This window comes from Oncorhynchus keta, chromosome 21 (genome assembly GCF_023373465.1).
Source record: "Oncorhynchus keta strain PuntledgeMale-10-30-2019 chromosome 21, Oket_V2, whole genome shotgun sequence".
NCBI classification, from domain to species: Eukaryota; Metazoa; Chordata; class Actinopteri; order Salmoniformes; family Salmonidae; genus Oncorhynchus; species Oncorhynchus keta.
The window spans coordinates 20,435,821-20,454,051 of NC_068441.1; the positions used below are offsets into that span (position 1 = coordinate 20,435,821).

Genomic DNA, 18,231 nt, shown 5'->3' on the forward strand with positions numbered 1-18,231 from the left:
AAATATCCAAAATAAGCTATAGCAATATGTACATTGTTACATCATGCCAATAAAGCAAATTGAAAGAGAAAGAAATACACACACACACACAGAGCGAGCGAGCGAGAGACAGAGAGCGAGAGACAGAGAGCGAGCGAGAGACACACACACAAGAGCGAGAGACACACAGGGCGGGCGAGAGAGAGACACACAGGGCGGGCGAGCGAGAGAGAGACACACAGGGCGGGCGAGAGACACACAGGGCGGGCGAGAGACACACAGGGCGGGCGAGAGACACACAGGGCGGGCGAGAGACACACAGGGCGGGCGAGAGACACACAGGGCGGGCGAGAGACACACAGGGCGGGCGAGAGACACACAGGGCGGGCGAGAGACACACAGGGCGGGCGAGAGACACACAGGGCGGGCGAGAGACACACAGGGCGGGCGAGAGACACACAGGGCGGGCGAGAGACACACAGGGCGGGCGAGAGACACACAGGGCGGGCGAGAGACACACAGGGCGGGCGAGAGACACACAGGGCGGGCGAGAGACACACAGGGCGGGCGAGAGACACACAGGGCGGGCGAGAGACACACAGGGCGGGCGAGAGACACACAGGGCGGGCGAGAGACACACAGGGCGGGCGAGAGACACACAGAGCGGGCGAGAGACACACAGAGCGGGCGAGAGACACACAGAGCGAGAGACAGAGGGCGAGAGACAGAGAGCGAGAGACAGAGAGCGAGAGACAGAGCGAGAGACAGAGAGCGAGAGACAGAGAGCGAGAGACAGAGAGCGAGACAGGGCGAGAGACAGAGAGCGAGAGACAGAGAGCGAGAGACAGAGGCGAGAGACAGCGAGAGACAGAGCGAGAGACAGAGAGCGAGAGACAGAGAGCAAGAGACAGAGACAGAGAGCAAAGAGACACACAGAGCGAGAAACAGAGAGCAAGAGACAGAGAGCGAGAAACAGAGAGCAAGAGACAGAGAGCAAGAGACACACAGAGAAACAGAGAGCAAAGAGACACAGAGCGAGAAACAGAGAGCAAGAGACACACAGAGCGAGAAACAGAGAGCAAGAGACACACAGAGCGAGAAACAGAGAGCAAGAGACACACAGAGCGAGAAACAGAGAGCAAGAGACACACAGAGCGAGAAACAGAGAGCAAGAGACACACAGAGCGAGAAACAGAGAGCAAGAGACACACAGAGCGAGAAACAGAGAGCAAGAGACACACAGAGCGAGAAACAGAGAGCAAGAGACACACAGAGCGAGAAACAGAGAGCAAGAGACACACAGAGCGAGAAACAGAGAGCAAGAGACACACAGAGCGAGAAACAGAGAGCAAGAGACACACAGAGCGAGAAACAGAGAGCAAGAGACACACAGAGCGAGAAACAGCCTTTCTATTGTGAGACGTATGCCACCTAAAGCCCTAAATAACTCCTCACTCTCTGTTCCCCTTTTGAGGAACACCCCGAGTCCTCTGTGTGTGTGTGTGTGTGTGTGTGTGTGTGTATACACTGTTTGTTTGTGTTTGTTTGTTTGTGTGTGTGCGCACACTTTTGTGTGTGTGCGTGCGACACTTGTCACTGAACATGGAGACCTTGCAGTTAGTGTCCGTAACATGCAAGTCTACAGCCATTACTGGCAGACATGCACAGTGTAGAGTTGCCACAGTGACAGCGAGTTCTGCCCGGCTTCACAGCACCCGTTTCTTCACATTTGGTCTTGCCACACAAACAGCTGCTTCCGACAACCTTGGACACACCCAATCAGCGATTCTGACTACATAGACACCAACCTAACACTCAGAGTGTGAATTACACTACATGGCCAAAAGCATGTGCTCGTCAAACATTGTATTCCAAAATCATGGGCATAAATAGAGTTGGTCCCCCCTTTTGCTGCTGTAACAGCCTAGATTGCTGAGGGGACTTGCTTCCATTCATGGGCTCTGTGCAGGCCAGTCAAGTTCTTCCACACTAAAATCGACAAACCAAAAAACACCTCGCTTTGTGCACAGGGGCATTGTCATGCTGAAACAAGAAAAGGGCCTTCCCCAAACTGTTCCCACAAAGTTGGGAGCACAGAATCGTTGAGAATGTCATTGGAACTAAGGGGCCATGAAAAGCAGTCCCAGACCACTATTCCTCCTCCAAACTTTAGTTTACAATATGCATTCAGGTAGGTAGCGTTCTCCTGGCATCCACCAAACCCAGATGTGTGCTTTGTGCTTGCGTGAAATAACTTGCAGTGATTGTAATTAGTGCTCCACTCTTGTAGTCTGAATTAGCCCCATACACTAGTGGGACTTGGCCTATATGGAGGGGGCTAAATTAAAATGTTTCTTACAAAAGAAATATGGAAAGCATATGCATTACCATGGTAGCAATTAAAAGGGAAAATTATTAGACTAAACTTAAGGACAACAGTCCACCTGACAAACCTGATTGTATCAGCATTTCACATTTACTATACTTTTCACCACATTTGTTGATAACAAAATCTGAAAATACTCTGGATACATTCAGCAATATAATAGGAAAATTCTTGGAAAATTTGAGATAGTGTTTTGTCTTCCGTTGCACCTATGTTGAGTGAGATGTCTTAGTGGTAATTACAAGTGGACACACACACACACACACACACACACACACACACACACACACCTCTCCAAAGTGTGCACAGTTTCTAATTAATTTCAATACACTTTTGTTTGCTGTCCAAGCTGTGCCATTGAGGAACTAGAGCAACCACATTTTTTCTTGTTTTGAACACAGCCCTGCATCCCAGCCATTACACAATAACTGTTGTTTACGCAGTCCAATAGAAATTGCAATCTGGGTCAGGTGGGCATAATTTGAAAGCTTGTTCCAACCCCACCCTTTATAATTGGGTCCTGGACTCTGACGGGCTGCCCCCAGGTGGTGAAGGTAGGAAACATCACCACTTTGCTGATCCTCAACACTGGGGCCCCACAAGGGTGCGCGCTCTGCCCCCTCCTCTACTCCCTGTTCACCCATGACTGCGTATCCATGCACTCCAACTCAATCATCAAGTTTGCAGACGGTACAACAGTACTAGGCTCGACTACCAACAATGACAAGAGGTGGTGTGTGGTGTCAGGAAAATAACCTCTCACTCAACATTACCAAAACAAAGGAGATGATCGTGGATTTCAGGAAACAGCAGAGGGAGCACCCCCCTATCCGCATCAACGGGACAGTAGTGGAGAAGGTGGAAGGTTAAGTTCCTCGGTGTACTCATCACGGACAAACTGAAATGGTCCAGTGTGGTGAAGGTGGCGCAACAGCTTGTCACCTAAATCCCTTAAACTTTTAGACGCACAATTGAGAGAATCCTGTCAGGCTGCATCACCATCTGGTATGGCAGCTGCACCGCCTACAACAGCAGGGCTCACCAGAGGGTGGTGCGGTCTGCACAACGCATCACCAGGGGCAAACTACCTGCCCTGCAAGACAACTACAACACCTGATGTCACATAAAGGTCGAAAAGATAATCAAGGACAACAACCACCCGAGCCACAGCCTGTTCACCCCGCTACCATCCAGAAGGCGAGGTCAGAACAGGTGCATCAAAGCTGGGACGAGAGACTGAAAAACAGCTTCTCTCAAGGCCATCAGACTGTTAAACAGCCATCACTAACAGAGGCTTCTGCCTACATACAGACTTGAAATCATTGGCCACTTTAATAAATGGATCACTAGTCACTTAAATAATGCCACTTTAATAATGTTTACATATTTTGCATTACTCATCTCATATGTACAGTTGAACTTAGGTTGGAGTCAATAGAACTTTTCAACCACTCCACACATTTCTTGTTAACAAACTATAGTTTAGGCAAGTCGGGTAGGACATCCACATGACAAGTAATTTTTCCAACAATTGTTTACAGACAGATTATGGTAGCAATTAACAGATTATTTCACTGTATCACAATTCCAGTGGGTCAGAAGTTTATACACTAAATTGACAGCTTTTCAAACAGCTTGGAAAATTCCAGAAAATGTCATGGCTTCATAAGCTTCTGATAACATTTGAGTCAATTGGAGGCGTACCTGTGGATGTATTTCAAGGCATACCTTCAAACTCAGTGCCTCTTTGCTTGACATCATGGGAAAAATCAATAGAAATCAGCCAAGACCTCAGAAACAAATGGTAGATCTCCACAAGTCTGGTTCATCCTTGGAAGCAATTTCCAAATGCCTGAAGGTACCACACTCATCTATACAAACAATAGTGTGCAAGTATAAACACCATGGGACCACGCAGCCGTCATACCGCTCAGGAAGGAGACGCGTTCTGTCTCCTAGAGATGAACGTACGTTGTTGCGAAAAGTGCAAATCAATCCCAGAACAACCGCAAAGGACCTTGTGAAGATGCTGGAGGAAACAGGTACAAAAATATCTATATCCACAGTAAAACGAGTCCTATATCAACATAACCTGAAAGGCCGTTCAGTAAGGAAGAAGCCACTGCTCCAAAACCACCACAAAAAGCCAGACTACGGTTTGCAACTGCACATGGGGACAAAGATGGTACTTTTTGGAGAAATGTCCTCTGGTCTGATGAAACAAAAATAGAACTGTTTGGTGCTGCTGCTCCAGCTTCAACTGTTCTGCCTGCGGCTATGGAACCCTGACTTGTTCACCGGACGTGCTACCTGTCCCAGACCTGCTGTTTTCAACTCTCTAGAGACAGCAGGAGCAGTAGAGAAACTCTGAATGATCGGCTATGAAAAGCCAACTGACATGTACTCCTGAGGTGCTGACCTGTTGCATCCTCGACAACCACTGATTATTATTATTTGACCCTGCTGGTCATCTATGAACATTTGAACATCTTGGCCATGTTCTGTTATAACCTCCACCCGGCACAGCCAGAAGAGGACTGGCCACCCCTCATAGCCTGGTTCCTCTCTAGGTTTTGGCCGTTCTATGGAGATTCTTAGCCACCGTGCTTCTACACCTGCATTGCTTGCTGTTTTAGTCTGGGTTTCTGTACAGCACTTTGATATATCAGCTGATGTAAGGTCTATATAAATACATTTGGGACATAATGACAATTTTGGAGGACAAATGTGGAGACTTGCAAGCCGAAGAACACCATCCTAACCGTGAAGCACAGGGGTGGCAGCATCATGTAGCAAAGCACCCCCACAACAGGAGGGACTGGTGGACTTCACAAAATAGATGGTATCATGAGGTAGGAAAATGTATGTAGATATCTTGAAGCAACATCTCAAGACATCAAGGCGGTGGCCCGTTCCTGTAGGTTCATGCTCTACAACATCCGCAGAGTACGACCCTGCCTCACACAGGAAATGGCGCAGGTCCTAATCCAGGCACTTGTCATCTCCCGTCTGGATTACTGCAACTCGCTGTTGGCTGGGCTCCCTGCCTGTGCCATTAAACCCCTACAACTCATCCAGAACGCCGCAGCCCGTCTGGTGTTCAACCTTCCCAAGTTCTCACGTCACCCCGCTCCTCCGCTCTCTCCACTGGCTTCCAGTTGAAGCTCGCATCCGCTACAAGACCATGGTGCTTGCCTACGGAGCTGTGAGGGGAACGGCACCTCAGTACCTCCAGGCTCTGATCAGGCCCTACACCCAAACAAGGGCACTGCGTTCATCCACCTCTGGCCTGCTCGCCTCCCTACCACTGAGGAAGTACAGTTCCCGCTCAGCCCAGTCAAAACTGTTCGCTGCTCTGGCCCCCAATGGTGGAACAAACTCCCTCACGACGCCAGGACAGCGGAGTCAATCACCACCTTCCGGAGACACCTGAAACCCCACCTCTTTAAGGAATACCTAGGATAGGATAAAGTAATCCTTCTCACCCCCCTTAAAAGATTTAGATGCACTATTGTAAAGTGGCTGTTCCACTGGATGTCATAAGGTGAATGCACCAATTTGTAAGTCGCTCTGGATAAGAGCGTCTGCTAAATGACTTAAATGTAAATGTAACATCAGTCGGGAAATTAAAGCATGGTCACAAATGGGTCTTCAAAATGGACATTGACCCCAAGCATACTTCCAAAGTTGTGGCAAAATGGCTTCAGGACAACAGAGTCAAGGTATTGGAGTGGCCTTCACCAAGCCATTACCTCAATCCTATAGAACATTTGTGGGCAGAACTGAAAACGTGTGTGCAAGTAGACAAGGAGTCCAACAAACCTGACTCCGTTACACCAGCTCTGTCAGGATAAATAAGAAATAAAATCTGAAATAAATCACTCTATTATTCTGACATTTCACATTCTTAAAATAAAGTGGTGATCCTAACTGACCTAAGACAGGGAATTTTTACTAGGATTAAATGTCAGGAATTGTGAAAAACTAAGCTAAGGTGTATGTATGTAAACTTCCGACTTCAACTGTATTTTATACCATCTTGCCTATGCCACGGTCATTGCTCATCCATATACTTATATGTACACTGCTAAAAAAAAATAAAGGGAACACTTAAACAACACAATGTAACTCCAAGTCAATCACACTTGATGGAATAGACAACAGGTGGAAATTATAGGCAATTAACAAGACACCCCCACTAAAGGAGTGGTTCTGCAGGTGCTGACCACAGACCACTTCTCAGTTCCTATGCTTCCTGGCTGATGTTTTGGTCACTTTTGAATGCTGGCGGTGCTTTCACTCTAGTGGTAGCATGAGATTGAGTCTACAACCCACACAAGTGCAGCTCATCCAGGAAGGACCATCAATGCGAGCTGTGGCAAGAATGTTTGCTGTGTGCCAGCGTAGTGTCCAGAGCATGGAGGCCAGGAGACAGGCCGGAGGCCGTAGGAGGGCAACAACCCAGCAGCAGGACCGCTACCTCCGCCTTTGTGCAAGGAGGAGCAGGGGGAGCACTGCCAGAGCCCTGCAAAATGACCTCCACAGCAGGCCACAAATGTGCATGCGTCTGCTCAAACGGTCAGAAACAGACTCCATGAGGATGGTATGAGGGCCCGACGTCCACAAGTGGGGGGTTGTGCTTACAGCCCAACACCGTGCAGGACGTTTGGCATTTGCCAGAGAACACCAAGATTGGCAAATTCTCCACTGGCGCCCTGTGCTCTTCACAGATGAAAGCAGGTTCACACTGAGCACGTGACAGAGTCTGGAGAATGTTCTGCTGCCTGCAACATCCTCCAGCATGACCGGTTTGGCGGTGGGTCAGTCATGGTGCGGGATGGCTTTTCTTTGGGGGGGCCACACCTCCATGTGCTCGCCAGAGGTAACCTGACTGCCATTAGGTACCGAGATGAGATCCTCAGACCCCTTGTGAGACCATATGCTGGTGCGGTTGGCCCTGGGTTCCTCCTAATGCAAGACAATGCTAGACCTCATGTGGCTAGAGTGTGTCAGCAGTTCCTGCAAGAGGCAGGCATTGATGCTATGGACTGGCCCGCCCTTTCCCCAGACCTGAATCCAATTGAGCACATCTGGAACATCATGTCTCGCTCGATCTACAAAAGCCACGTTGCACCACAGACAGTGTCCAGGAGTTGGCGGATGCTTTAGTCCAGGTCTGGGAGGAGATCCCTCAGGAGACCATCCGCCACCTCATCAGGAGCATGCCCAGGCGTTGTAGGGAGGTCATACAGGCACGTGGAGGCCACACACACACACTACGGAGCCTCATTTTGACTTGTTTTAAGGACATTAGATCAAAGTTGAATCAGCCTGTAGTGTGGTTTTCCACTTTAATTTGGAGTGTGACTCCAAATCCAGACCTCCATGGGTTGAGAAATTTGATTTACATTGATCATTTCTGTGTGATTTTGTTGTCAGCACATTCAACTATGTAAAGAAAAAAGTATAAGAATTTCATTCATTCAGATCTAGGCTGTGTTATTTTAGTGTTCCCTTTATTTTTTTTGAGCAGTGGATATATTCTTATTCCATTCCTTCACTAGATTGTGTGTTTAAGGTTGTTGTGGAATGTGTTCGATATTAGGTAATATCTAACAATTCCACAAAACCTATTAGATACTGCTGCACTGTTGGATCTAGAAGCACAAGCATTTCACTACACTCGCAATAACATCTGCTAACCATAGAATGTAGTCATGAGTACATTCAGAGAAGCAGATCATTATGGCATGCATACTACATAGAATGTAGTCATGAGTACATTCAGATGCGTGGTCCGCAGCAAATTATCTTCTCAATACAACAAACTCACTCTGTTCAGTACAACCCAGGGTATAACACCATGTCATCTTCTAACTGTACATCAAACACAGTGATCATAAACCATGACACTGTAGTACATGAGTTTTATTATATGGGTATGTGAAGTGGAGTAATGGGTGTTTGGCTTGTATGACATGAAAGCGGTATTTATTATAATAATCTAATCTTTCAAAATACTTAGAGTCCTCGTAATTTACACCATTTAAAATCACTCAGCATTTACCCCCCAGAGGAATCACTGCAATCCAATTTAGGCCCTTAGTGTCCAAATCTGCCATTTTCAACCTGTATACCGGTAATAATATAAATAATATAATATAAGACTGTAAAGGCCCATGGATTCGTCATGTTACACAAAATGTCTGGCCATTTGTCAGCAAGAAAAGTCCAGACACCTGAAAAGGGTCTGAAATACAGGACGCAAATACAGCTGCGTCTGTCCCGAGCTCATTGGCGCAGGAAACTGAGGGGCCCAGTTGAAACAATGTTACAAGTTCTCTGGCAGGCTGGACCCAGTCGAGACAATGTTGTAAGTTCACTAGCGAAAGCTCAAAACAGATGGAGAGAGGCAGTCAGGCGGAGAAGAGAGATTAATGTGATTGAAATAACCTGAACCAACTGTCACTGGTGACACAGAGGTGGGGGGTGTTCATTTAATTTGGAATAAGTTCATATTTACCACTGTGGCAATACAAATTTTAAACAAATAGAAGAGTTGTTCAATTTGAGTCCCTCCAAAGTTTGACTTTTGTTGCATTTAGGGGAGTGCATGTCTCATTTGAGGGGACTGAGCCCCCATGGGCCCTGTAACTCACACACTGCTTATACTCCTAAATGACAAAGACCAACACTTCCCCAATTACACACTCTAAACCTGGTCCATCAACTTTCTGATCTAGGGTCAGTTTTTATATACTGTAGCTTTAACAACAAACAGATATTCAGTATAATTGAACAAAATGCATCAGATTCACAGGTATTTGAAAAACATTATTTCTCAGTCTGAAACTTGATATGTAATTTTGTGGGTAATTTCACAGAATCATATTTGTCACATGAGATGCAGTGTCATCCAACACAGACTACTGTAGGTAGTGAGAAACACACACCTCTGTGGTTCCCTCATTTACTCTGTGAGAGACAGTGACTGGTAAATATCTGCCATTCACCCTCAGATCAGATACACCAAATATAACAAACACCTCCATCTGATACCATAGACTGAGCATTCAGAGATGTGGTTTGAGAAGACTCAACCACAGAGAGTCCAGCGAGGGAACAGAGAGTTAAGGGGTTTCCCTACTTCTATACAGGGGCAGCTACGGGTTAGGGATGGGATTACGACCCTGAAAAGGTGAATCCAGGTGACTCCAGGTACCAGTTCCTTTAACACTGACCACTAGCTCTTCATAGGGTCCGGATGTTGTCCTGACCACATGAACTAAGCAGGAACATATTAAATGGGCGATTCCACAACAGCATGGCCCACACTAATTATTATTAGAATTAAAGTGGCCCTTTTACACCCTTTTTAGACCTACAGCATACAAGCCTCCTGTAATGATCAGTGAACGTGCAAGCCTCCTGTAATGATCAGTGAACGTGCAAGCCTCCTGTAATGATCAGTGAACGTGCAAGCCTCCTGTAATGATCAGTGAACGTGCAAGCCTCCTGTAATGATCAGTGAACGTGCAAGCCTCCTGTAATGATCAGTGAACGTGCAAGCCTCCTGTAATGATCAGTGAACGTGCAAGCCTCCTGTAATGATCAGTGAACGTGCAAGCCTCCTGTAATGATCAGTGAACGTGCAAGCCTCCTGTAATGATCAGTGAACGTGCAAGCCTCCTGTAATGATCAGTGAACAACTTTCCATAGTAGGCTCTCTGCCAAAGTTGAATAAATTATATACATATAAAATTACATCATAAACCATTAATCAATCACAGCCCTCCTTTAGGATTGCAGCAAACCAACAGTGAAGGGAGTTGACTTTGAATCCATTTTCCCATTCACTGAGTTGGGGGTGCTCATAAAATAGATCAGAACTTTAAAAGTTGTAGAGAGCCCACTAGAAATGTGATGTAGATTATATTGCTTAAAACAATGTCTAAATATGAACCAAATCAAAAAGTGTACTTTTGACATATTAATAGTTTCAATGACAAATAACGTCTGAATATAGCAACAATCCATATTTTAAAGCACACTACTAGGAGTATAATGACACCAAGATGTTGTCTATTAGGTACAGTTAACAGATCATTGGGCTGAAAAATGTCCACTTTCATGAAAATGTTTCGTGCCAAGTGTAAATAAACATCAAACATCCTTCCTCCCAATGAAGTTTCTGAGAATTGCCAGAACAATCTGAGATACCAAAATTAAATGGCATCGAATTGCCAGCATGGCAATTATCCATTATTAAACCAGGGAAGTCACATTTGGATAGCAACCCTTTTTGAAAATGACCCCTGGCACACCCTGCTTCACTCCCTCTCTGAATACAGTTAACACAGAGGAACACCAAGACAAAAAACTGAGAAGCAAACAGTGACACACACACACACACACACACACATTTACTGTACCTCTTTGTAAGTAAAGTGGTGCTGAGAGAGTGAGAAGGGGGGGGGGGTGCTCCTCCCACTGCTCCCTACATCTCTGGACACCCTGGAGAGGACTGGAAACTACAGGCAGACACAGAGAGAGAAAAAATCTATGAGACTACAGTAGTACCTGGATGTGCACTGCTGTAACAAGGTAGTACTTTGTTATATTAGTAGGACAGTACAGTAGCAGAAGTCACTGTTCTTGTCAGGTGGTCTGGCATCATAGGCTACTGTGAGGCAATGGCACACATACTCAGGCTTATAATAGAAATGACTTTCCAAAACAATTGATGCAAAACACTGTGTGGAGGTGTGTGCGTACAGCACATCAATTTAATTGCGCATGTGCCCACAACATTGTCAGTGAGCTAGCAGACACGGACAGAGAGCTTCATCGGCACTTGAATGTTGACTAGACCGGGTACGCGTGTGCTTGCACCATCGCTCGCATGTTGATTTTGTCTATCCACATCAGATGCAAATCAGGAGACGCAGGTTGAAATATCAAAACGAACTCTGAACCAACTGTATTAATTTGGTGATAGGTTGAAACACATGAAACGTTCATGGCCATTTAGCTAGCTAGCTTGCTGGTGCTAGCTAATTTGTCCTAGGATATAAAAATTGGGTTGTCATTTCCTTTTTTATGGGATCTTTGTAGAAAAATTAATCCACAGATATAAGGTGAAACCTAGTTAGTTTCTGGTAAACAATTATTTTTTCTTCTGTGGACTTTATATGGCGGTTGGCAACCAACTTTAAGGTGCATTGCCACCACCAACTGGACTGTAGTGTGGACCTCAGTTCATCTTTCAATCACCCACATGGGTATATGCTCCTAAAAAACAATGAGGAGATGGGAACATCAAGCATCAAAAATAGAAGTCCAAGTTCTATTTTAGCGCCTGGCTAAGCAGATGATCGTTGACACACGCAAGCAGTTTGGAAGAAATGATTGAATAACATGTGTGAATGTATTTTGCAACGCTCACACACGTAACACGAGTCGTATGGTCAGCATGTTATCTGAAAGCAGAGGGCCGTCCGGCATGGCGGATGTTTTGAGACCTTATTTTCCACAGGGAGCAAAGAGGAGGAGCTAAGTATGTAAGCAAGTTACCAGGATGTTGCTTTCCACTGTCCATGTCCTTAATGTCAGTGGAAAAGACGAGGAGAGAACGACACTTTACACTGAGGTGCAGCCCGATTCATATTCAAAATCAGTCTTAGATAAAGACAAAAGAGCTGCATCATCAAAACCACAAACAATGTTTCCCTTCCTCATGGGCTTGGATTTCACAACTCCTAGTGAGATCAGGAGTGAAGCAACAACTTCCTCTGTTACTGCAGGCCAGGGAAACAACCTGCCTGCCTGGCCTCAACCATATCAACCACACAAATCATAAACAAGGGCTATGCACGTTCAGGTCAACATAAATCATGGTTTTCATCCTTCCCCTCTAAATCAGGGACTAATTCAAACCTGTCACAGTAGCAGATGAGTGGACTCTCTGGCCTCAAGGTTCCACATCTGAATTATCTTTACTAAGCCTGTAGGCAAGGCCTTTACCATACAAATTAACCACCGTGCTATTTCACTCAAAAATACAACAGCCAGCAAGACCTTGAGGACCAGTGGATACTCCCACATTTCCATATAAATGACAGAAAAACACCACGAGGCATTAGAAGATAATTTTGCAATTGGTCGAAGTAACAGTAATGGTTTGGAATGTTCATAACTGAGTTCTTTAATAATAAACATGATTCTTTCATTTTGCATGGCAAGTTGCCCATTATACAATGAAGCCAGTCTACCCAACAACCCACCACACAAAGCATGTATTCAAACAACCTTCCAGTGGCCCAGTGACAAATTATATCCCATCCCTGCTCACGACCCAAAGCACCATGAGGAGATTCCAGAGTCCAGTCGTTTCCACACAGAGACAATCCCACAGCGAGATGGAAACAGAGAGATGTAGGGAAAAGATCACGACACAGGTAATCCCACATCCTTACCAGGGAGAAGGACAATCCTCAGAGCAACATATTGTCTGTTACTGTATCCCAGACACCTCTACTACACACAAAACGAGAGACACGCTCTGCTAGGCTGGTTGAGCTCTTATAGACGCTCTCGCTCTCTGGTCTCTGCTCGTGACACTGTGCCTCTCCACTCAAAAATAGTCACAGGGACATGGTTAGTCCCTGTCCCTTCCTCCTCAAGCCAACTATGTTCCCTCTTCTATTCCTTCACTTCCCCTAAATTAACCAGAATGCTGGGAGACTTTTTTTTTTTTACACCTTTATTTAACTAGGCAAGTCCGTTAAGAACAAATTCTTATTTTCAATGACGGCCTAGGAACAGTGGGTTAACTCCCTGTTCAGGGGCAGAACGACAGATTTGTACCTTGTCAGCTCGGGGGTTTGAACTTGCAAACTTTCGGTTACTAGTCCAACGCTCTAACCACTAGACTACCCTGCCGCCCCATGGGGGACTCAGTGTCCGGATCCCCGCAGCAGATGCCACCTGCCAAAAACACAGAACTCCGCTCCCATGCTTGGGAAATCCATTCCTCACACACACGCGAGAAAGAGGGGGCCGCTCATCTCTGACAGAGCCTGACGCCCTCGACACAGACTCCTGTCCACTGACACACACACTTCCACAACGATAAGAATCTCTGATAACACAAGCTCCTGAAGACAAGCAGGTAATACAGGTTTATTGAGCTTGGTATCTCCAGTTGGTTATCAGTAGAAGGTGGCAGGCCATCATGTTGTCTGTTACAGGACAGAGTGCTGTTCAAACATGTAGTCTGAAACCTGGAAATAAATGGCATTTTTCATCAGATAACAGACTAAGGAATGACATTGCAGAGACCTAAACACATGGGTGCAGAAGCAGAACCAAACATTCCCTAAACCATTTTTAATAAATGCTGCAGTTGACCAACCATAAATTAAGTCACAGTAGATCTCATACCATGAAAACAACAAACATGTCCTCATGATTATTTTAAGAGGAAATCTTGGTCTAAATAATTAAAGAAGGGGTTGATATAGCTGGAATGACAGCAAAAGACACATTCCACCTGTACACAGGTAGGAGTTTCTCCCCAATCTGTTCAGAAAAGTTTAGCCCCATCTGCTGGTGCCACTCTGCACTCTCGGTATAAATTGACATCAGATCTAGGATCAGATTACCCTACTCCCAATACTAACTCATTAGGGTGGTGGATTAAAAAAGTAGACACAGTAGGATGACGCGACTCAAAGCAAATACATGGGTCAACTTCCGTAACACCTTAGAGCATTGAAACAGGAGGCTAAACGTCTGTATTGTTGCCATAGCTACTACGTTGTATCGGCGTGAAAGGCACACGTGCACATACTCTGAGAACAAAGTCTTGCATTGCACTCATCTCATCTCAAATTACATTTATGCATGATGCTGCAAGCACGCAGCCGGTTTGGGTTCCGTGTTAGGCTTGCTTTCAATGACAGATCTAGAACTCATATATGTGAATTTGGTCAGGTCGCCCAAAAAGTTACATATTGCAGCTTTAAGGGCAGTTTCGAGCTACCTCCTATTCTTATTCTGCCCCTTTACGATAGCATATCCTGTTCCCTGAATCAGGTCTGGGACAGATGGGTGACAGTGTCTCAACAGCCTAACCCAAGAGAGGGAATTCACTCCCCCGTCGCACCTCTCCACTATGATAGCCCAAGTGGAGTGAAGCTCTGGCACAAAATGGCCACAGTGAAACACCCAGGTCTGATAGGCTGTGTCCCTTGGGGCATATTTTTCCAAACCCTCCGATTAGATCTCTGTACCAACCTCTGATGGAGGCCCTGACAGGTTCATCCTACAGAGGAGAAAATCCCTTTCCTCATGTAGTTGTAGAAAGTGTGAGGTGCTCTTTACCAGAAACCAGGTTGGAAAACAACTGACTCACTAACACACACACCAACCCTTTGACTGGGTCACATGGCTCATGTTTGCAAACATCACAGGTCATGTGATCACTCAAAAGGTTGACCAGACAAAACAAATCAAGACAACAAAACCAAAAAAAAAAAAACTGTTAGTGTATGGAAGACAGTGGGCTTGTTCGACATCGCAGCCGGCATCGCAGGTGAGTCACAACAGACTGATCTACAATTCACCTGTCATTATAAAGAACTCTTAAATTACTATGTAGATCAATCATTCAGTTTCAATTTGCCCACAATGCATCACAGATTTGATGATCTAGAACAGGGCCAGCTAACTCCTCCTAGATTATGGCTGTCACTACTAATAACCAAGGTATTACCACGTATTGATAATCAGTGAGAGGGTAAATTGGAAAGTTGCTTATTGGCAAAAGGGAAGAATTTCCTGAACATCCTGTGGTCATTCTTATCTCCCCTAGCCTGATAAGATACTTTTGTTAATGAGCAGCATTCACTAAATATATATCCAAATAGAATCTTTGTGGTTTGGCTAAAACATGGTTGTTGTATGCATGTCCTGGATATGTGGACTGACACAGGAACAGCATGCTGAACATGGGTTCATACTAGAAAGGTCATGACCTTTTCAGCACAACACACCTTAAGGAAACATCAATTAAACAATGTTTACAATTTTACAAATTCTCAGGGCTGTCACCGGTCAATAATTCCCTGCTTTGAGTATTATCAAGTTATGTCTTCTAGTTTTCCGATAAATGTTTATCCTAATGCTTATTGGTTGGAATTGTGATGGTCAAACTATCTTACTCCACAGTGTGGCTCTGGGGACCATTGCCATTGTGGACAGTGCCGTTTTTGTGTTGAGCATATTGATTGGTTGGTCAGTCTGTTTTAGATTGTAGTCTTTCACCAATCAGGATCTTCCCCAGGGTGACACAGCCACATCACTCTGTAGAGCAGGCATGGGCAACGTAAGGCACGTGTGCCAAGGCTGGCACGCAAGGGTATTTGCCTTGGCACGCCAAGCAATTTTATAAAATAAGTAAAATTGACTACTGCTTTGAATTTCACACTGTTAAAGTATTCCTTAGGCCTATAGTATGTGTGAAGATAATGAGTCTTGGGTATTATTAAAAATACTGCGTCAAGAAGGGGAGTGTGGCTAAAATGCACAAGGCGAGTCTCTCTCCAGAATGCATTCTCCCACACCAATTTGAGCGCATTCATTGTTTCATAACTTAATTGTGTGACTTGTTAGCCCTTTGATTGCTAGCGTCTATAAATTCCCCATGACATATCGCAAGAGAAATACATTTACCTTTAATCCCCATCATTTCTAATCTACAATATTTGGTTACAGTAATTTCTGTTAATGCATTCAATATACTATTATAACAGTCGTTTACTGTTCTCATTGTCGGAATTGACACATTGTTTGCTGAGCACACAAACTATGCTACACTCGTGAGAAACAAATTTCGGTTTGTTTCATTCCACTTACGAGTTTTGTCAATTTATTCAATGTCTTGGTTTGGAGCGTAGTATTTCTGATTGTCTCAACTCACCACCACTAATGAGCAGTGGAGCTTCTCAACGTAATTTTCACACCTCAAACAGCAAGTAAACAAAGTCCTTTTTTATTGTACAGTCGTGGCCAAAAGTTGAGAATGTGAAAATGTATATTTGTGTCAAAGTCTTTAGATATTGTTGTCAGATGTTACTATGGAATACTAAAAGTATAATTACAATCATTTCATAAGTGTCAAAGGCTTTTATTGACAATTACATGAAGTTGATGCAGAGTCAATATTTGCAGTGTTGACCCTTTTTTTTCAAGACCTCTGCAATCCGCCCTGGCATGCTGTCAATTAACTTCTGGGACATATCCTGACTGGTGGCAGCCCATTCTTGCATAATCAATGCTTGGAGTTTGTCAGATGTTTTTTTCTTTCCCCCACCTGCCTCTTGAGGATTGACCACAAGTTCTCAATGGGATTAAGGTCTGGGGGGTTTCCTGGCTATGGACCCAAAATATCGATGTTTTGTTCCCCGAGCCACTTCGTTATCACTTTTTCCTTATGGCAAGGTGCTCCATCATGCATTTTTAGGCAAAATTGTGAGTGAGCCCACTCCTTTGGTTGAGAAGCAACCCCACACATGAATGGTCTCAAGATCCTTTACTGTTGGAATGACAGAGGACTGATGGTAGCGCTCACCTGGTCTTCTCCGGACAAGCTTTTTTTACGGATGCCCCAAACAATCGGAAAGGGGATTCATCAGATAAAATGACTCGACCCCAGTCCTCAGCAGTCCAATCCCTAAACCTTTTGCAGAATATCAGTCTGTCCCTGATGCCTTTCCTGGAGAGAAGTGTCTTCTTTGCTGCCCTTCTTGACACCAGGCCATCCTCCAAAAGTCTTTGCCTCACTGTGCATGCAGATGTACTCACACCTGCCTGCTGCCATTCCTGAGCAAGCTCTGTACTGGTGGTGCCCCGATCTCGCAGCTGAATCAACTTCAGGAGACAGTCCTGGCGCTTGCTGGACTTTCTTGGGTGCCCTGAAGCCTTCTTCACAACAATTGAACCACTCTCCTTGAAGTTCTTGATGATCCAAAAAATGTTTGATTTAGGTGCAACGTTACTGCGAGCAATATCCTTGCCTGTGAAGCCCTTTTTGTGGAAAGCAATGATGAAGGCACTTGTGTCCTTGCAGGTAACCATGGTGACAGAGGAAGAACAATGATTCCAAGCACCACCCTCCTTTTTAAGCTTCCAGTCTGTTATTCGAACTCAATCAGCATGACAGAGTGATCTCCGGCCTTGTCCTCATCAACACTCACACCTGTGTTAACGAGAGAATCACTGACATGATGTCAGCTGGTCCTTTTGTGTGCGGAGCTGAAATGCAGAGGAAATGTTTTTTGGGAATTCAGTTAAATTTGCATGGTAAAGAGGGACTTTGCAATTAATTGCAATTTATCTGATCACTCTTCATAAGATTATGGAGTATATGTAAATTGCCATCATACAAACTGAGGCAGCAGACTTTGTGAAAATGAATGTGTCATTCTCAACTTTTGGCCATGACTAGATCCATTGAGAATGACAATTGTTCCTCAATCAATATATGACAAATCATTCCAGCGCTGTCCCTTATGATAACCAACAAGCCTTGGCATGAAAGAGAAAAATGCTCTCTGATCCAGTGGAAACGTAATAAAATTCTTGATTACTTCTCCCTATCGCGTACACAGCTGTGTCTGTCCAGAGCTCACTGGCACGGGAAAAACTCAAGAGCCCAGAATAGTCCCTACAATTTTGCTAGCAAGAGCTTCGGGCCGGACCCAGTTGATATAATGTTTCAAGTTTGTTATAGACAGGTGGAGTAGAGAGATGAATGCAACTGAAAGAACATGAACAAATAGCCATGCATATGCTTCGTAAGTTAT

At 45.0% G+C, this 18,231-nt stretch overlaps 1 protein-coding gene across 5 annotated transcripts in view; it reads right to left on the reverse strand.

The window, feature by feature from the left end:
* The window catches only part of tfeb (transcription factor EB), a 107,838-nt gene that overhangs the window by 66,550 nt on the left and 23,057 nt on the right, over positions 1-18,231 (reverse strand). For 3 of the 5 annotated variants that reach the window (XM_052473457.1, XM_052473453.1, XM_052473454.1), the window contains exon 2: positions 10,798-10,896. The exons of 1 other annotated variant lie outside the window; for it this stretch is intronic. The gene's annotated coding sequence lies outside the window, so the exon portion shown is untranslated. Of the gene's footprint in view, positions 1-10,797; positions 10,897-12,840; positions 12,998-18,231 lie in introns of those variants that run through there. One more of the 5 variants, XM_052473455.1, reaches the window with a different exon arrangement.